Source organism: Canis lupus, chromosome 8, assembly GCF_003254725.2.
Source record: "Canis lupus dingo isolate Sandy chromosome 8, ASM325472v2, whole genome shotgun sequence".
In the NCBI taxonomy this organism is placed as follows: domain Eukaryota; kingdom Metazoa; phylum Chordata; class Mammalia; order Carnivora; family Canidae; genus Canis; species Canis lupus.
Genome location: NC_064250.1, coordinates 49455670 through 49473115, shown reverse-complemented (window position 1 = coordinate 49473115; position 17446 = coordinate 49455670). Strand labels below are relative to the sequence as shown.

Genomic DNA, 17446 nt, shown 5'->3' with positions numbered 1-17446 from the left:
GATATACTGTTCTTATTTTTTTATATATACTGTTCTTATACCCTTGCTATTGTAACTTGCACAGAATGGATGAGTAATGGGTTAAAAGTTATCTAGCTAGCAATACTAATAATTGAGTTTGTTTTTGTTTTGTTTTTTTAAAGATTTATTTATTTATTCATGAGAGACACAGAGAGAGGCAGAGACATAGGGCAGAGGCAGAAGCAGGCTCCTCGCAGGGAGCCCGATGCAGGACTAGATCCCAGGACACCAGGATCACGACCTGAGCCAAAGGCAGACTCAACCACTGAGCCACCCAGGTGCCCCTACTAATAATTGTTAATATATCATTATACCAAGTACCATGCCATTATATCATTCAGACCTCCCAAGAACCTTATGAGGTTGGTAGTTACAAAGCTGGACACTGACTCTAGGATCCAATGCTACACTTACTTTGCAGCATACACTACCACTGGCACATGTGCGCGCCACACACACACACACACACAACAAGTGCCTGGTAGGGAAGTGGGCAGAAAGAGCCTGGCTGCAAGATCCCACTAAATAAAGCAGGCAAGCAGCTCACTCTCTTGAAGGGCTGTCAAATTGAAGGAGGCTGTAAATAACCTAGATGCCCTCGGAAGTTTCCCTTTTGTTTTGAGGATGCTTGGGTACAAGTGGACAAAGTGACAGCACGAGTGAACCCAAGGTGAGGGTTAGAGAAGTAAAGATCTAAGTACTTCATAGTTAGCTTTGAGCAGCCCCTTCTGTTTGGATTTAAAGCCAGATCACTGACATTTTAGGTCCTGGCCCTCCCACCCATCAACTGGCATTTAATCAGTCTTAGCCTCAATTTCTCCATCTGTAAAATGGGACACTTAGGGTTTCCTTGCAGGTTTCTGGGAGGGATTAAGAAAACTATGCATGTAAATGGAAACCCTGCATAAAAGATACAAGATAGGCAGAAAATTAGGTAACAGTGGTTACTTTGGGGAAATTATAGGGAACCAAGGTTTAGGGAAGAAAGAGTAACACACCAGTCACTGCCTATATCCCCATACTGTTCGACTTTTTTTATTACACATGTGAATATTACTTTTTTAAAAAATGAAAAAATATACATACATAGATACATAGGGGCTCAACAAGTGGCAGGCAATACCATACCAAGTCCCCGTAGAAGTTTGCTTCATTCTCCCCAACTGGGCAAACCCCTCAGAAATGCATACCCTTAGGAATCACAGGTACAGTGAACATCCAGGACCTACACAGAGAGACCCCCTTCTTCATTAGCTCAGCCTTCCAAGGGCTTCCTGCCCCATCCCCCAAAAACCCTCTTCCCAAAGGAGCCCCGTAGCTTGTTTGGCTAATGTATTCGCAAACCAAATTAGGGGCCCTGGCTCCCAGGGAGGTCCCCCCAGCCAGTTGCTAGATGCGGGGGAATTAGATACCATCTAGTGCTCAAATCCGATTAGGTCCCACCCCCACCCCCCACCCCACATGCAAAAGCCCACTTTCTAATCAATTTTACAAAGGGCCCTCTGCAGATATACACTAATGGTATTGAGCTGAGATCTTTAAACCAAGTCTGCAAGAAGTCTGCAGAGATAAAATGTACAGACTGTAGGAAGGAGGAAGCTTGTCGCCAGAGTGTCCTTCCCCTCAAAGGGAGAGAGGGCTGGGGGCGCACTACAGACAGATGCCATTCCTACTCCGCGAACAGCAGCCTCAACGACTTCCTCCTTTCAAACCCAACCCCCTGCCCTCCTAACACTTTCCCCTAAGGTTCCAACTCACTTCACCTTTCCACACTCGAGACCCAATAAGTGACCCAGAGACTAGTGTTATTCTTTCTCCCCTCATCTTTGGTTCCCTAGACAGCCTCCCCAAAGGCAACCACTGTTACTAGGTTTTTAGTGAACCCTATGACCCTTTTATAGATTTTTCCATGTGCATTCAAGCCCTAATTTTCCTAATCTCTCCAAAAAATCTACCAGAGAAGCTCAAGTTTTTCATTTTACAGATGAAGAAACGGAGGCTCACGTTGTTGGTTAAGTGATAGGGTTAAACCTGACCCTGCCACATTCACCTGCAATGGCCTGGGGCATCCATTTAGTCTCTGGGCCTCAGGCTATGCCACTGCAAAATGGGAGTGGTGGCAACAGGACCCATCTCAAAGGATTAAAGAGAAGATGTGTGTAAAAAGCTTACCATCACCTGGTTGGCACTAACTGCTCAATGAAAGGTATCCTTTACTTCTCTACACTGCCACTCCCATCCAATTCCTTCTCACTCCTCAAATATTTTATGACTTTCTGTTTTTCTATTTTAGAATATTCTTTTTTTTTTTTTAGATTTTATTTATTTATTCATGATAGTCACACAGAGAGAGACAGAGAGGCAGAGACACAGGCAGAGGGAGGAGCAGGCTCCACGCGCCGGGAGCCCGATGTGAGATTCGATCCCGGGTCTCCAGGATCGCGCCCCGGGCCAAAGGCAGGCGCCAAACTGCTGCGCCACCCAGGGATCCCTGTTTTTCTATTTTAAATAAAAAAATAATTTGCCAACATGAACACCCAGTGCTCATCCCATCAAGTGCCCTCCTCACTTTCACACCTTTTATGTGGATTGCCTTTTCCTTTTTCCTTCCCGAAGACTCCTCCCCTGGTGTGTTTCTCATTCTCTCCTCCATGCTCTCCCAGCACCTCGCTCGCTCAACAGAGATTTACAGAGGGCCTACTGTCTATTTGGGGGCTGCTTGTCGCTCTATGTACATCTTGTGCCTTGGGGCTCATTTTGTCTAGTTAAGGTCCTTGAGGATGGGGGCCACCTGACTCATCTCTGTGTCCTCACAGAAAATGCCTAATACGTCTTTGTGGAATGAATCTGTGGTTAGGGCCAGATGACCAGAAGCAATTACGAGCCTGTTTTTTTTGCACCCTTTCTGGGCCAAGGCCTGATGGCCCCTCAGATCTGCCTGGTGACTCACGGGTCTCCACAGCCTTATTCCCTGTCTTCCACAGGTTGCTGGTGCACATGTGACCTGTCTGCTGTGTACTGCTTGGTGCCTGTCAGAGGCCTGGGTAGCCAGGACCTGCGGTCCAGCGTCAATAGGGACCACCCCAGGGCTGCACCAGAGAAATTCTCAGGCCACTTGGCACAAGCAGATCAAGCTGGGAGGAATGTTTCTGCTTTGGGGAAGCAGCAAGTGGCTGCCTTCACGCATACAGCTCACTAGCTTTGGGCTGCTCTGTCTCCAATGTCAGCACCTCTGTGCTCCATTCCAGGATCACCAGGCAGTAACCCAGTACCTGTGCCCTCTTGGAGGCACCCACATGCTCCAGGTGCCCCCCCTCCCCGTCCCCATCGTGTCTTTATCTGCAAAATGAAGCCAAATTTCCAGCTAGTTCTCCATGAGGGCTTCTTCCAGTGCAGTCTGGTGACCAGCAGCACCAGTTCTGCCCAGAGGGTGTGTGCAGTTCAGATTACCCAGGCTCTGCCCCAAACCCAAAGAATCAGAATCTCTGGGCACGAGGCTTCCATCTGTACTTTAACATGCTTTCCAAGTGACTGTCACCCAGATGAAAGTTTGAGAACCGTGGTGTTCTGTGAGCCACCTAGACAGCCCTTTGCTAACAGAAAACATGTTCTGACTCCTGGGGCCACTGCCACATTAGTTTCTCATTTGCACAGTGTGCCTCCTCTTGCCTGATTCCCCCAACAGCCACGGGAGAGGCAGTGGGGCAAAGATTCATTCACGCACTCATGCATGGAGCCAAGTTCTTTATCGTATGAGGTTGGATGCCAGACACTGTTCTAGGTGCTGGAGATGCTGCTGCAAACAAAACACAATCCCTGCCCCCAGGAAGAGGATCCAGACAGACCACCTGCAAGTAAACAAACTAATCCATGACAGAGGACACTCCCTACCCCATTGTCTTTATTCATCTTTAGTATTAATTGCTTTACACTACATCAAGTGTTACAGAAGGTTGGAGCCCCTTGAGGAGAGTCTTGAATATAGTGAGGGAGGGGGCTGAATGGATCTGTGGAGGCACCCCAGGCAACAGTACAAGGTTCAAAAACCCTTTTAGATTAAGTTAACTAAATATCAGAGCAGAGTCCAGAACCTAGCTCCGACTCCTAGTCCCAGCCCCATGCACCACCCCAACCAGTTCTCAGAGACCCTTGACTTCCCCAGCCAACATCTCCTTCTCCTCCACCTCTATCCCCAGCTCCTTCCCGCAGGGGAGATGAACAGAGTTGGTGTGTCCATTCAGCTCTATATACACAGAGCCTCTGGCCAGTGAATTAAAAAAAAATACCCTCACATGTATGAAATATGCAAAAAAAATTATTAATTCTCAAATATGTAGAGGAAAAAAATGCAAAATAAAAAAAACGTTAATGTTTAGTTAAATGTCCACAAAGCATACCATGATGTCAACTTGCTTTATTAATGATCTAGTCATAACATTTTGTCACATCTGACAAGAATTGGTAGGTGAGATTATCTTAATAAGTTGGCTCGATGATTTCCAAGAAATGAGAACCTATTTTAAATTCAATGAGTTATGGCATCCAAAATATTCCAAATTAATTTTTAATCCTTCCAAATAATTTTTGCAATAAAAATTCTATTAACGAGAACTTTTATGTATGTCGTGCTATGGATTTGTAAGGATCTTAGGGCAGCCTTGGCTGGGAGTGTGCGTGGATCCCTGCTAAACCACGAGGCCTCAGCAGGGTCGATGGCTCTAAAGGAGTCTCAGCTCTCCTGGGGCTTGGGCAGGAAGCTGCAACAGGGCCCAAGGGCCAGCACCATGGACAGAACAAGGGGCCTGGATGGCAATGTGTAGACCAGGAGGCAGGGCACAGTCATTCTATCCTGTTCCACCTCCACACCTGGGAAAAGCACGGCCAGCTCCCTCTATCCCACCCACAGCCCCAGGAGAGGCCAGCACACTCCAGGGCAGCTGCTCTCCCAGGCAGACAACAGGCACAGAATAGAGTAAGATGCCCAGCCAAGGGCAGGGCTGGGCTTGAGCCCAGGAGAGGGGAGCTCATAGTGTGAGGGGGTGGTCCCTGCCATGGTCCCACCGTGACACTGTGAAGCTGGAGGAGCATGGCCCAGGAGAAGAGCCCCATCCCAAGGGTGGCTTGCCAACCCGACCATAGCAGGCACCTGATGACTCCAGGCTTTGTCCATGTCCCTCTCTGGTTTGCAGAGGCTCTGTCCCTCCTCAGGCTCACTGGAAGAGACTACCCAGCACATTCTACCCTCTTGTGATCGTGCCCATGAACTGCTGTCCGAGGCGAAGTTCTCACAGTACCTCACGAGGAAGTGTAGGAGGTAGTCCTCCCCACTCTCCCGGCACTGGGCCTAGCTAAAAAAAAAATAATGATAATAATCCTAAAAAAATATTAGTCTGATTCCTACACTTCATTTATCATCTCTGGGTTGGTTACCAACTAGGCCAACAAACAAGCTCATCTGCTTGGTTCCAAATGACTTCCTGTCTCTTAGGGAAAAAAAATAGTCAAAATCATCATTAAGCAGAGTCAAGAGGCTGGGCTGGACCCAGGGATGCCTCTGAGCACCAGGGTGTAGAGGGGATACTAAGAGGGTAGGGGAAGGAGGAGGGAGGGGAGGTTTGGAAAAGAGGGGAGGGGATAGGGAAAGGAAGGGGGAACTAGGGGAAGAGGAAGGGGGTAAAGGGAGAAGGGAGGGGAGGAGGAGAAAGGGAGGGAGGGGAGGGTAGAAGGGAATGCTACGAGAGGAGGGAGACCAAGGGAAGGGGGGAGGCAAGGCAGGAGGAGGTAGGGAGAAGGGGGAGGAGGGGGAAGGGATGGAGGGTTAGGGTTAGTGGGGTAGCTAGGGGCAGTTCCCAGAGGGGCTCCACCGAGGAGAGCAGTTTATATACAGGTGTAAATTTCAGGGCACTTAAGAAAAGATCACCCCAAGTCACTCATTGGGTATGGGGATGTTGGGGACATTGTGTGGCTTTAAAAATAAGGTCTATGACCTCAGCCAGCTTTTATTTTAGCGGGAGCGATAAATGATGAGATGATGAACAAGGAGATCATATTACACTGTATTATATTAGGCTACATTGTATTACAGTGTAATCTCATTTTAATAGTTTTTTTTCTTTTTTAAAGATTTTATTTATTTATTCATGAGAGACACAGAGAGAGAGAGAGGCAGAGACACAGGCAGAGGGAGAAGCAGGCTCCACGCAGGGAGCCCGAGGCGGACCCATCCCGGGTCCCCAGGATCCCACCCTGGGCTGAAGGTGGCGCTAAACCGCTGAGCCAGCAGCGTGCCATGCAGGAATCCACTCGGGTGTGGTGTGCAGGTGTGATGTGCAGGCACATCCACACATCTGCAGACACACTGCCCGGGAACCTGCTTCTGTGGCAGGGGCGAGGGCCCTGAGGGGCACTGGCTGCTGAAGACAGACCCAGCCACACGCACGCGCACACCACTCTTCCCCTGTGGAGCCCCTGTATGCAAGACAGGACGCAGCAACTTCACTGGGGCAGGCGTCAGGCCAGGTATTTGAGAGCACCCGGACTTGTCCAAGTCATGCCAGTCGCCAGTCCAGAAGTCCTGCTCCAAATCAGCACAGTCCTACGGCCTGTTACGGCCTCCACCCACATGGCCCTCTCCTGGATCACCTCGGGGGACGGTGGGGGGACTGGGCCCTTCAGGCACTGGAGTGAAACACAGAGCTCAGCAGGGTCTGTCTGTCTGTCCCCAGCCAGGGGATGCCGGCCCAGGGCATCCTAAGCCAATGTTCTTCCGCTTTGCCCTCTGAAACACGAACACCTTTTACAAACACATGCCTCTCTTCCCCAGCTGGCATTGTGCTTCCTGAACCCTTTCCCTAACATCTCTAATTTTCCCTTCTGCCATCAGAAGGGGTCTTATCAATGAAGAGCTTTCAGATAAACTGCTCGATTTCAGACTGTACCTGGTGAGGACTCTGCTTCCTGTGCTCCTAAGAGGCCCCCGCCGCACAGCAGGAATGGGTCTGGCAGCGATAAAGGGCCTGGTACTGAAGCACCCGAGCCGGGGTTCAAATTCTGCCTTCCCTCTTACTAGAAAGTCATAGAAACTCTCTGTGCCTATTTCTTTCTCTATAAAATGAAATACCAGTTCCTAGTTCAAAGGGTGGTTGGAAAGATTAAATGAGATCACGCAGATGAATCACTTAGCACCATTCCAGCCCTGAGTGAGCACCCAATAAAGCACCCTAATTAAGAACTCTCAGAAAGGCTCTTTGAGGAAGACGTGGTGGCAGCCAGAGTGGAGCCCAGGACGCCCCGCTCCTGCTCCTGACTCACTGCTGTTCGCTGAGGAACAAGTCGGTCAGGAAGCTGCACCGCAGCCTTGGCACTTCAAGACACTGGGAAGACACCGGTGGAACCAGAGGTGGCGATTCACCGAATTAGAATTACTCTAACCAGCCGCAACGTAAAATCTTTGGAAAAGGTTGTGCTGACTTGATCAGAGGTTAGAAGGAAAAGAATCTCAAAGCGGAAGGACCAGTGCGGATGCCTACCAAGACTCTGAGAATCACTACAAGAAAGACTCCTTGTGGTGAAGGTTCTAAGACTTGGGATCCTTTTCAGTTGAGGATCCACGAGCGACTCATTGGTCTGCACAGTCCTTCTGAGATTATTAAGCAGATTACCTCCATCAGTATGGAGCCTAGAGTCAAGGTTGAAGTCACCATCGCAGATGCTTAGATCAACCTTTTTAATAAATTGATCATCAGTTGTTTAAAAAAAAAAAAAAAAGCACTCTCAGAAAGTTCTCTCTTGAGTCCTTTTACTTTTGCAGGCAGTTAGACCATGACATGGCACGGCAATTTCAAAGTGCATGAGAGCCCCCATCATAGGCCGGCCACCTTCTTGGCAGCCAGTGTGGCACACCAGACATCAGGTACGACAGAGGTCCAAGAAGCCAAAATCAAGTATTTGCAGGGATGGAGGTTACGACAGAGGAAGCTCTGAGGACTGGTGGTGTCTCACTTGATGTCTCCAGGGCAGTTACCCAGTATATTATCCATGGAATCCAGTTCTAGGGGATTATCACAGATATCTTGCCCCATTACTACATCCCCTCCACAAAAAATAAAAATTAAAAAAAATACTGTTGCCAAATAGATAAGCAAAGCACTTAGGTGAGCAAGTCAAATAAGTTTCTTACTGCAGACCTTCTCAGAACCTTTTAAGACACTAACGCACTGGAAGGTCTAAGACAGGGCTATTAGTATACATAATTCCCCCAAATTCCTTTGATCACTCTGATGGTTAATTTTATGTGTCAACTTGACTGGGCCCTGAGGTGCTCAGATATTTAGTCAAACATTGTTCTGGGTACTTCTGTGAGGGTGTTTCTGGATGACACTAACATTTATTTTTTTTTTAAGATTTATTTATTTATTTATTCATGAAAGACACAGAGGAGAGAGGCAGAGACACAGGCAGAGGGAGAAGCAGGCTCCACGCAGGGTGCCCAACGTGGGACTCGATCCCAGGACTCCAGGGTCACGCCCTGGGCCAAAGGCAGGCACCAAAACATTGAGCCACCCAGGGATTCCCGACACTAACATTTAAATTGGTAGACTTGGGGATGCCTGGGTGGCTCAGTGGTTGAGCGTTTGCCTTTGGCTCGAGGTATGATCCTTGGGGTCCTAGGATGGAGTCCCGCATCGGGCTCTCCATGGGGAGCCTGCTTCTCCCTCTGCCTATGTCTCTGCCTCTCTCTCTGTGTCTCTCATGAATAAATAAATAAGTTCTTTTAAAAATTAATTAATTAATAGACAGACTTGAAGGAAGCAGACTGCCCTCCCAAATGGGGGTGCGCCTTGTTGCATCTGCTGAAAGCCTACACAGAACAAAAAGGCCAACTCTGTCCCAAGTAAGAGAGAATTTCTCCTGCCTGACCCCCTTCCAGTTGGGACATTGGCTTTTTCCTGCCTTTGGATTCAAACTGAAACACCACCTCCTCTGGGGTCTCAAGCCGGCTGGCCTCTGGCTCTATACCACTGGCTCTCCTGGGTTTAGGCCTTTGGACTTGCTGACTCACCTGCAGATCCTGGGACTTGTCAGCATGAGCGGATTCCTCAAAAATCTCCCTCTCGCTCTCTCTATATATACATGTACACACACACACACACACACACACACTCATTCTATTTGCTGTTTCTCTGGGACCCTGACAAATTAACCACAGAAACCTCTCCACCCACCCCACCCCAGAACACCTTGTAGGCCCTAAGTTCCATGTAGGCTTCAAGGGACACTGCAGTCAAGGGTGAGAATCTAAGAGGGCTGCAGGCCTCGGTCCCAACCGCTGCTCCTACCCCGTGCCTAAACCTCAAGGTGCTCTCTGAGGTAATGTATCACTGGGGTCTCCATTCCTCATGATCTCTTCATCTGAAATGTTCCAGGTGGAAAAGACCAGAATGGGGATTCAGAAGGCATGCTCTTTCATAAATGAAACTCCCATTCTGTCTGAGATTTTCCTTTCTTGTTCCCTTTGGCTTTGCCACCGGAGGTTAGGGCTTTTCTCCTCTTGCTTCTCCCCCGTGAGTATCTGGGATGGTGGCGGTCTCAAGAGGACCCCAGACCTGAAGTGCAGGTGCCACAAGGGGACTGAGGGGCCTTTCTTTGCAGATGGGCAGCTGGCATCTCCCTGAATCCAGGGAGGGTGAGGACAGCGCTCCACGTGGTACCCGGCCAAAGGGGTGAAGAAACAAAAGCCCTCTCTCTGCGACTTTGAATTCGCTGCCCTGTGAAGAGCATGAGGAGCAGGGCTCCACAGAAGGGGGGCATCCTGGATGGACCGAGCCCCATCTTGTGGAAGCCTCTCCTTCTAGGACAGCAGGTGGGAAGGCTGGGTTCTCGTGTCTGCACTTTCCTTCCCCGGGTTCCCGGCAGAGCCTATAGTTCTGGGTTCGGGGTTCTAAGCCAGGGGTTCCCATCTTTCAATTTCACAGGGTAAACTCTACTCCACTCAACACCACTGGATTTGGGAACCAATACAGGGTTGACTATTTTATCAAGTAAGAACATTAAAAAAAAAAAACAAAAGAATCTAGTCTAACCATTATTTTACAGAAGAAAAGCTATGTTAACACCCCAAGTGAGGGGCTCTTGGGTGGCTCAGTGGTTGAGCATCTGCCTTTGGCCCAGGTTGTGACCCTGGGTCCGGGGATCGAGTCCCACAATGGGCTCCCTGAAGGGAGCCTGCTTCTCCCTCTGCCTATGTCTCTGCCTCTCTCTCTGTGTCTCTCATGAATAAATAATAAAATCTTTTTAAAAACAAACACCCCAAATGAGGAAGGCCATAATCTCAGGATAAAGGGCAGAGTCCTTCTGGAAGGCTCCCAGGGCCACTCTCACTTTCCTCCTTTTGCTCTCATTTCTGCAGACTTCAGACTGGCCAGTCGGTCCATCTGCCGCTGCTGAGTGTTCTCTGCCCCCAGGCGCTGCCCGTCTCCCCACGCTGTGTTCTCCGCTTGCCGTTTTCTTAGTCAAAACTTGTAAATCTCTACCTTTTCTGGAACAGTTTCTCCAAATGTTTTGCCAGAGGCAAAATGCCAGGGGATGGCAGTACAAGTAAAGGGGAATCAAGTGCCCACTTTTAGGGTTCTCATTGCCAGGCTAATTCTCAAGAGCAAACAACATACCAGGCATCAGGAGGGGAGTGTGTCCCTCTTCCTTTTTTTTTTTTTTTTAAGGGAGATAGAAATGTATTGAACACACCGCAAGGGAGCAGTGGACAGGACAGCAAAGGGGAGACAGTCTGCAACAGGGCATGTGTCCCTCTTCCCTTTTGCCTCCAGCTAGTCTCTTGAAAGCTCTGGCTCATTTGGCGGCTCTTGGTCAAAGCAGCAGCATGGGTTCTGCTGGGTTGTTTGCAGCTTTGGCTGGTAAGACAAGAAAGTTAGAGGTATCTTGCTGGGCCGTTACGTATTCTGCATGGAGCAGGGACTGAGCCTGACCCGTGGCGGCCACAGTTCCCCGGGTTCCCTGGGATGCCTACATGAGTTCCCACCAAGTTTGCTCCACGAAGTGATGGCAGCTGGTCAGGAGCAGTGGAGTGTGACTGTGACGTCGGGAGACCAATTGTGACCAACTGATATTTATATACCCCGGTGAGTGCTGTCCCCTTCAGCGGGGTCACCTTGAGCACCTCTCCCCAGCTCCCTGGGATGCTGTCTTTGGTCAAAGCATTTCTGGAGCTCCTCTGGGGACCTGCCTTTGGAGCCAGATTATATGAGAAATAGAGTCCCATCCTCACTTCTCTTTGTAATCAAAAATCGCTTTGCTCAGCTTCATCACCCAATAATTCCCTACCCTTGTCTCCAAATGACCTTGGCGGTATTAAAATTAAATCCACCCTCAAAGGAAGAAGATTGGCCACCAGCGAGCCCAGAGGTGATGCAGACTCCACCGGCCTACTGAGGAGGAGTGAGGGATGGAGGTGCTCCTGGGACAGGCCTCCTGGGGGTCACATCTCACCCGTGTTGGACTAGAGTTCACCTAATCCTCACAGGTACCCAATGAGATGGGGTGCTATCATCCCCATCATGCAGATGAGAAAATGGAGGCTCAGGGGCTGAGTCACATGTCTATGATCACAGACCGACCAAAGGGGCCAGGTGAGGGCCTCAGACTCCACAATACAGAGCTTCTTGTCGGGTGGGTCACAGCACTTCAGCTATTTTTTTTTTAAGATTTTATTTATTTATTCATGAGAGACACAGAGAGAGAGAGAGGCAGAGACCCAGGCAGAGGGAGAAGCAGGCTCCATGCAGGGAGCCTGACGTGGGACTCGATCCCGGGACTCCGAGGTCACGTCCTGGCTCAACCGCTGAGCCACCCAGGCATCCCGCGCTTTAGCTATTTAAACAAAGATAGGGATGCTGATGTTAAAAAGCTACCAGCCAGCCAGCAAATTATCCAGCCTCTTTCCCCTGTGCACAGCTTCGTCACCATCTCCTCCTAAATGGTCAGCTTCTGCTGTTTGGGCCCATCTGGAAAGGAGGGAGACTGAGGCTGGGCTGGAGCCAGACATGCATGGAGGGGCCTGGCGCTAGCTTCCACCTCAACTTCTGACTGTAGCAGGACACTAGGGGGCCGTAGGCTCTCCATTTACAAAATGAGGATTAAAATAATCCCTAACCCATCTATGCAACTGAGTCCTTTCTATTTCCCCTACATCCCCTCCAAAAACAGCAGCAGCCTTGGGTGGTGCCGCTGAGAGCCCTCTCCCCTGCAGCCACCTGCTAGATCTGCCAAGGCAGTAAACCGCAAAGCAGAGACCACCCAGTCTCTTGACTGCCTTTGAACTCTGATGGGCATCAACAGTGGCAAAAAGAACCAAACAATTTCCAACAAAGAAAGAAAGGATATCGCAGGGAACCATCTGTCATCCACAAGTGTGTCCAGCAGAGAGGACTCGGGAGGTGGATCTGGGTTCAAATTCTGGTTTTGCCCTTTGTTAGCTCTGTGACTTTGGGGATGCTGCTCAACAGCTCTGAATCCCTGTCTTTTCACCTAAAAATGAATCACATGTGCCTACTTTGTAGTACAGTTGAGATTCAAAGACCAAAAAAAAATAGGTAGAAGCATGCAGTGCGGAGCCTGGCACATAGTAAACATGCAGATGTGCATTGGCTATTAGGGTTACTGAGCCAATTTTCCAACATGTGCAAGCTGGTTTAGGAGGCCCTGCCCCGCTTTGGGAAGATCAAAAGGGAAAAGTGAGGCAATGTCCAATGCAGCCCCTCTCAGGCCCACCATCTTCTCCCCACTGATAGGAAATTCAGGGTCTTACTTGAGACAAGCAAAGTGTACAACAGAGACCTCAATCCCCTGCCCAAGGCTGTAGCCTCCAAAGACTTCCAAACCGTTCCCCTTTCCACTTCCATACCTCTGGCGATGGACTCCTCACTACTCAGAGTGTCGTCTGCTTCTAAGTACCAAATACCCAGGCTATCGAAGACCCTCCCTTTTGCACAAAAGTACTTTAGCCCAGATAACCCTATTTTGGAATTACTCTAAAGCCAGCAACCTCTGCCTTCTTTATTTTTTTTAAGATTTTATTTATTTATTCATGAGAGACAGAGAGAGGCAGAGACATAGGCAGAGGGAGAAGCAGGCTCCCTGTGGGGACCCCAATGTGGGACTTGATTCCAGATCTCCAGGATCACGCCCTGAGCTGAAGGCAGATGCTCAACCACTGAGCCACCCAGGCATCCCAACCTCCTCCTTTTTAAAGAAAATACAGATCTGAGGCCAAAGCCAAGGGTCCTAGGGCCCAGGTCAAACTCTACACATTTGCTAGCACCCCAGATTGGGTACCTGACACCCTGGCTGTTTTGTGTGGTTACAGTCGGGCTGCAGAGAAGTAAATGCAGAGCGGGTAACGCCAGGAAGTTCTGCTGCATGGCCTTGCCTGGGGGCAGGGGGGGGGGTACCGGCCTGCCCTGTGCGGTGAATAGGGTCCTGCCCTCTGGGAGGCCCCGGGTGGCCCCCTGCAAGCCCTCTCCCCGCCAGCATCCATCGGACTGGAAGGTGCCAGGCCCCACACGCAGCCTCTGGAGTCTTGAGTCTTGAGTTTGCCTGTGACCTTGAATCTAAAAGCCCTGCCAAAGGAATAACAATGAGAAATGTCCCCAGACATACACAGCTCTCTTTGATGTGTCCCGACCTGGGGAATTGGTGTCAGAAGACACACAGAAAAGCCAGATGGTATTTTCCAGGGTCATGGTCCACCATGGAGAGAAGCCCAGGGCCCCCTTTCATGTCCTTTTCAAGAGTCGGTCGGTGCCAGGGCGGCTGGGGGGGTGAGGGCGGGTGGGGAGGACAAGTGGCTGTGGAGACGCGAGATTAATGGCTTCCTAGGCAGGGGAGAAGCCGCCCACTTGCCCAGTCACGATCCCCCAGTGGCTCTGTGAGGCGTGAAGTGTAGGAAGACTGTGGTGGAGAGGCCCACCCTTGCCAGGCGGGCAGAGCCCCGGCCGCCCATCCGCTGTCCTCGCCAGCAGGCCCTGTGGCCCTGCCTGCCTGCGGGCTCCCCCGCTCCAGGGGGGTCTTTGGGGCTGCTTCTAGCACACGTGCCACCTGGCGAGGTGCACAGTGCCCTCGAGGCGACAAGGGGAAGCAGCTGGGCAGGCAGCCGGGACAAGGACAGCCCAGCTTCTGGAAGGTCCTCTGTCCTGAGCACTCCCTTCCGAGTTTGCAGAGGGCCCCTCTGGTTTGGAAGTTTTTCTCAGGAGGGTCCGTTAGTTTGCTTGCATGCTTTGGCTTCCGTAAACTTTTAATTAAAAGTCGTTTTCATCATAGAATACTTACTTGCAAACAATCAAAAGGGCAATGTCAAAAGTAAAAATCTAAAAAAAAATAAAAAAAAAAGTAAAAATCTCTCCCAATTCCAGCATCCTCAAGCAGACTCCCCAGAGGTAACTCAAAAGACGGCTTTGGCTGTCTCTTTCCAGAAGTTTCCAAGGCAGATGCCCAGCATTAGGAATTTAAAAAAAAAAAAAAAAGAAAACCACAAATGTGACTTTTCTACGCAGTTGGCCCTTGAACACCACGCGTTTGAACAGTGTGGGTCCACTCCTATACAAAACTTTTCAATAAACAGTACAACACCATAAAATGTATTTTCTCTTCCTTGGGATTTTCTTATAACATTTTTCTTTTCTCTGCTTACTTTATTGTAAGAAAATAGTATACAATACGTATAGATGTATAAAATACGTGTTAGCTGACAGTTTATACTGTCAGTATACTGTCATGAGCAGGCTGTTAATAGTTAAGTTTGGGGGGAGTCAGGAGTTACACTTAGATCTTCTACTGCACGGTGGGGGGGTGCTGGTGCCCTCACCTCGAGGCTGTTGGAGGGTCAACTGTATATTTTGTTCAGCCCCAACCTTTCCCCACTGAACTCTCTGCTGCCTGAATTTCCTGTCACTTCATGTGGACCTGGGAGGGCCTCTTCTTAATATCAAAACATTTGTTGATTCCCCCCCGTATCATGATCTTAGTCCCCTTATTCTTTGTTAGTTGGAAAAACACATAATGAACTCACAATTCAGTAATACCTTTAAATGGATTTGCATTTTTCCCTTCGATGACCACAGCAATGTTTCCAGAGATCGCTTGGGCCAGGGCCGACAGGGAGAGAGCCTGACGATACCCTCGTGTGAACATTTCATAAGAATGATTTGATCAGATCTTCCCACCACCCCGGAAGGGAACAATTGGTAATCTGTTTCTCAGATGAGTCCAGCTGGGCACAGGGAGGTTAGGTGACTTGCCCAAGGCTACTTAGCAAGGGGGCAGGAGGAGCCAGGTGAATTCAGGCCTGTAGGACCATCAAAGGCCCACCCTGTCCACCACAACCACATGGGGCTTGTCTGTCCCCATGTGTCCACCTAGTGTGAGTCACGACGCAGGAGGCTCCCTCTCCCCCCTCCCCGGAGGCCTTCTCTAGCCTTGCCAGCTTGGTCACAGCCGTCAATATATACCCAATATCGCCAGACCCTGACGACGACCTCAGATAGGGGATGGCCAGTTAGGTGCTGACTGTGGACGTGAGCTACAGAGCTGGAATGCTGCCTGCGAGCGCCGCAGGGTTGGCAGCAGGGCAGTACACTCCTCTCTTCATCCAAGCAGGGGATGGGGCATCAGGAAGGCCAACATGAGCCAGACAGATGACATGGTCTTGATTATCCCGTGACTCAAATCCCCTACCCTCTCCTCCACACCCTCGCCGGGAGAGGAGCTCCTGACCACGTGCAGGCACCGAGCAAAGCCTAAGGAGAGGGAGGGGAATGTGAAGGGGGCGCAGGCCTGCATCAGGAGGCATAGGGCAGAGGAACCAGGTGGAGGAGGAGGGAGGTCAACTTGTCCAGAATGACCAGGTCATCTTTCATCCTACCAGTTTCCGTCTATTAAAACTCTTTCCATTCCTTGATATATATATATATTTTTTAAACTCAAAATTGTTCCTGTCCATCTGTCCAGCCCTCCTCTGGTTCTCTATCTCCTACCATCTCGTGGCCTGGCCTGGGGCAGGCCCATGGCATGGCAGTGGAATGTGGAGTTGGGGATCTGTACTACTTAGTCCTGAGGCTCACACTTCCTAGTCCTCACAACCACGAGGCCAGGGAGGCCCTTGCGAAGCAAAGGGTCAAAGAGAATGGCCATCCAGAGAGCCAGGCAGTGGAGGACAAAGTGCTGGAGGGCAGGGGTGGGGGTGGGAGGCCAAAAGGCTGGGGCCCAGTCTTTCATTCTACACATCCAGCCCAGGCTCAACCTGAAACAAGGCCTCACACACTCCAGGCTTTGCTTTACTACCTGTAAAATGAGAGCTTAGGTGCCAGTGAGCCTCGCGGGGCTCCCCCAGCCTCCACATTCTGCCTCCTTCCTCAGGGAAGCAGGAAGTCTCACACTCCAGCCAGACAGGACTCTCAGAAGTTCCCAGAAAGAGAGACGGAGAGGTGTGGGGAGCCGCGAGAAGCAGTGTGCAGGTGCGCAGGTGCCTGGCTCACAGGGGGCATCTAGTCGATATTAGCAATCACGACTGTTGTCCTTGGCAGGGGCAGAGGAATATACGGGCAAGGATGACAGAGGCAGAAACAGGGTGCGAGGAAGAAAGTATGATGGAGAAAAAGGAAAGAGGTGCAGAATCAGTGAGAAACTGGTTTAGCCTGGCGTGGCCAAGCCTACCTGTCCCGGGCACGATCTCTGGCCTCACCTGCGTGGCCAGGAGCAGAGGTTACCGCACAGGCCAGGATCTAAAGTGTCCCCCAGGGCAAGACTGCACGGATAGATCCCTAGCCTGAGCCCACCGAGGCACCCTCAGGGTTCTCCCTCCCTCTGTGGGGAGGCTTCTGATTCGGCTCCTGCAGGTACCTGGGCACCTGCCGCCAGCCCAGCCGCTGCTGGGAAACCCTTCAGACTCACCCAGGTGCAGCTGCCCACACCTGGCCACACCCCCAACACAGACACCGTCCGGGGGACCCCCCTCCTGGCCTGACCTCCGGTCCCGCTGTGGACATGGCTGGGCTGCCACGGATCCCTAATTTCTTGGACTGCTCTTAGCCCAGGCAACTTTTTCTCTTGCACAATAAAGGTATTGCACACAATGTCTAGAGGTCATAAAATGTAAAAATTTTAAAACGCAGGTAGAGACCAAAGAAAGAGAGAGAGAGAGATCCACTCCCAGACCACATGTACCTATTTTTATTACTATTACCAGCAGGAAAAGTAGCTGGCAAAGTCTGAGGAGGTTACGAGGGGTAGGGGAGGGGTGAGCCAGGCTGAGGCCACAAGCACACGGGGACAGGGACGTCTCACTGAGCCAAGTGGGAGGCGCTTCCCGGGGTGATGACAGCCTTTTTGCTGAGGGTTGCCTGTCCCTAGGGAGGGC

The 17446-nt window shown here is 50.4% G+C and overlaps 1 protein-coding gene and 1 pseudogene across 2 annotated transcripts in view; one reads left to right on the top strand and one right to left on the bottom strand.

Annotated features, from left to right (window-relative positions):
• The window catches only part of ESRRB (estrogen related receptor beta), a 115007-nt gene that overhangs the window by 76588 nt on the left and 20973 nt on the right, over nucleotides 1–17446 (bottom strand). The window lies entirely within an intron of this gene.
• On the top strand, nucleotides 6572–7737 carry LOC112657287 (40S ribosomal protein S20-like; annotated as a pseudogene).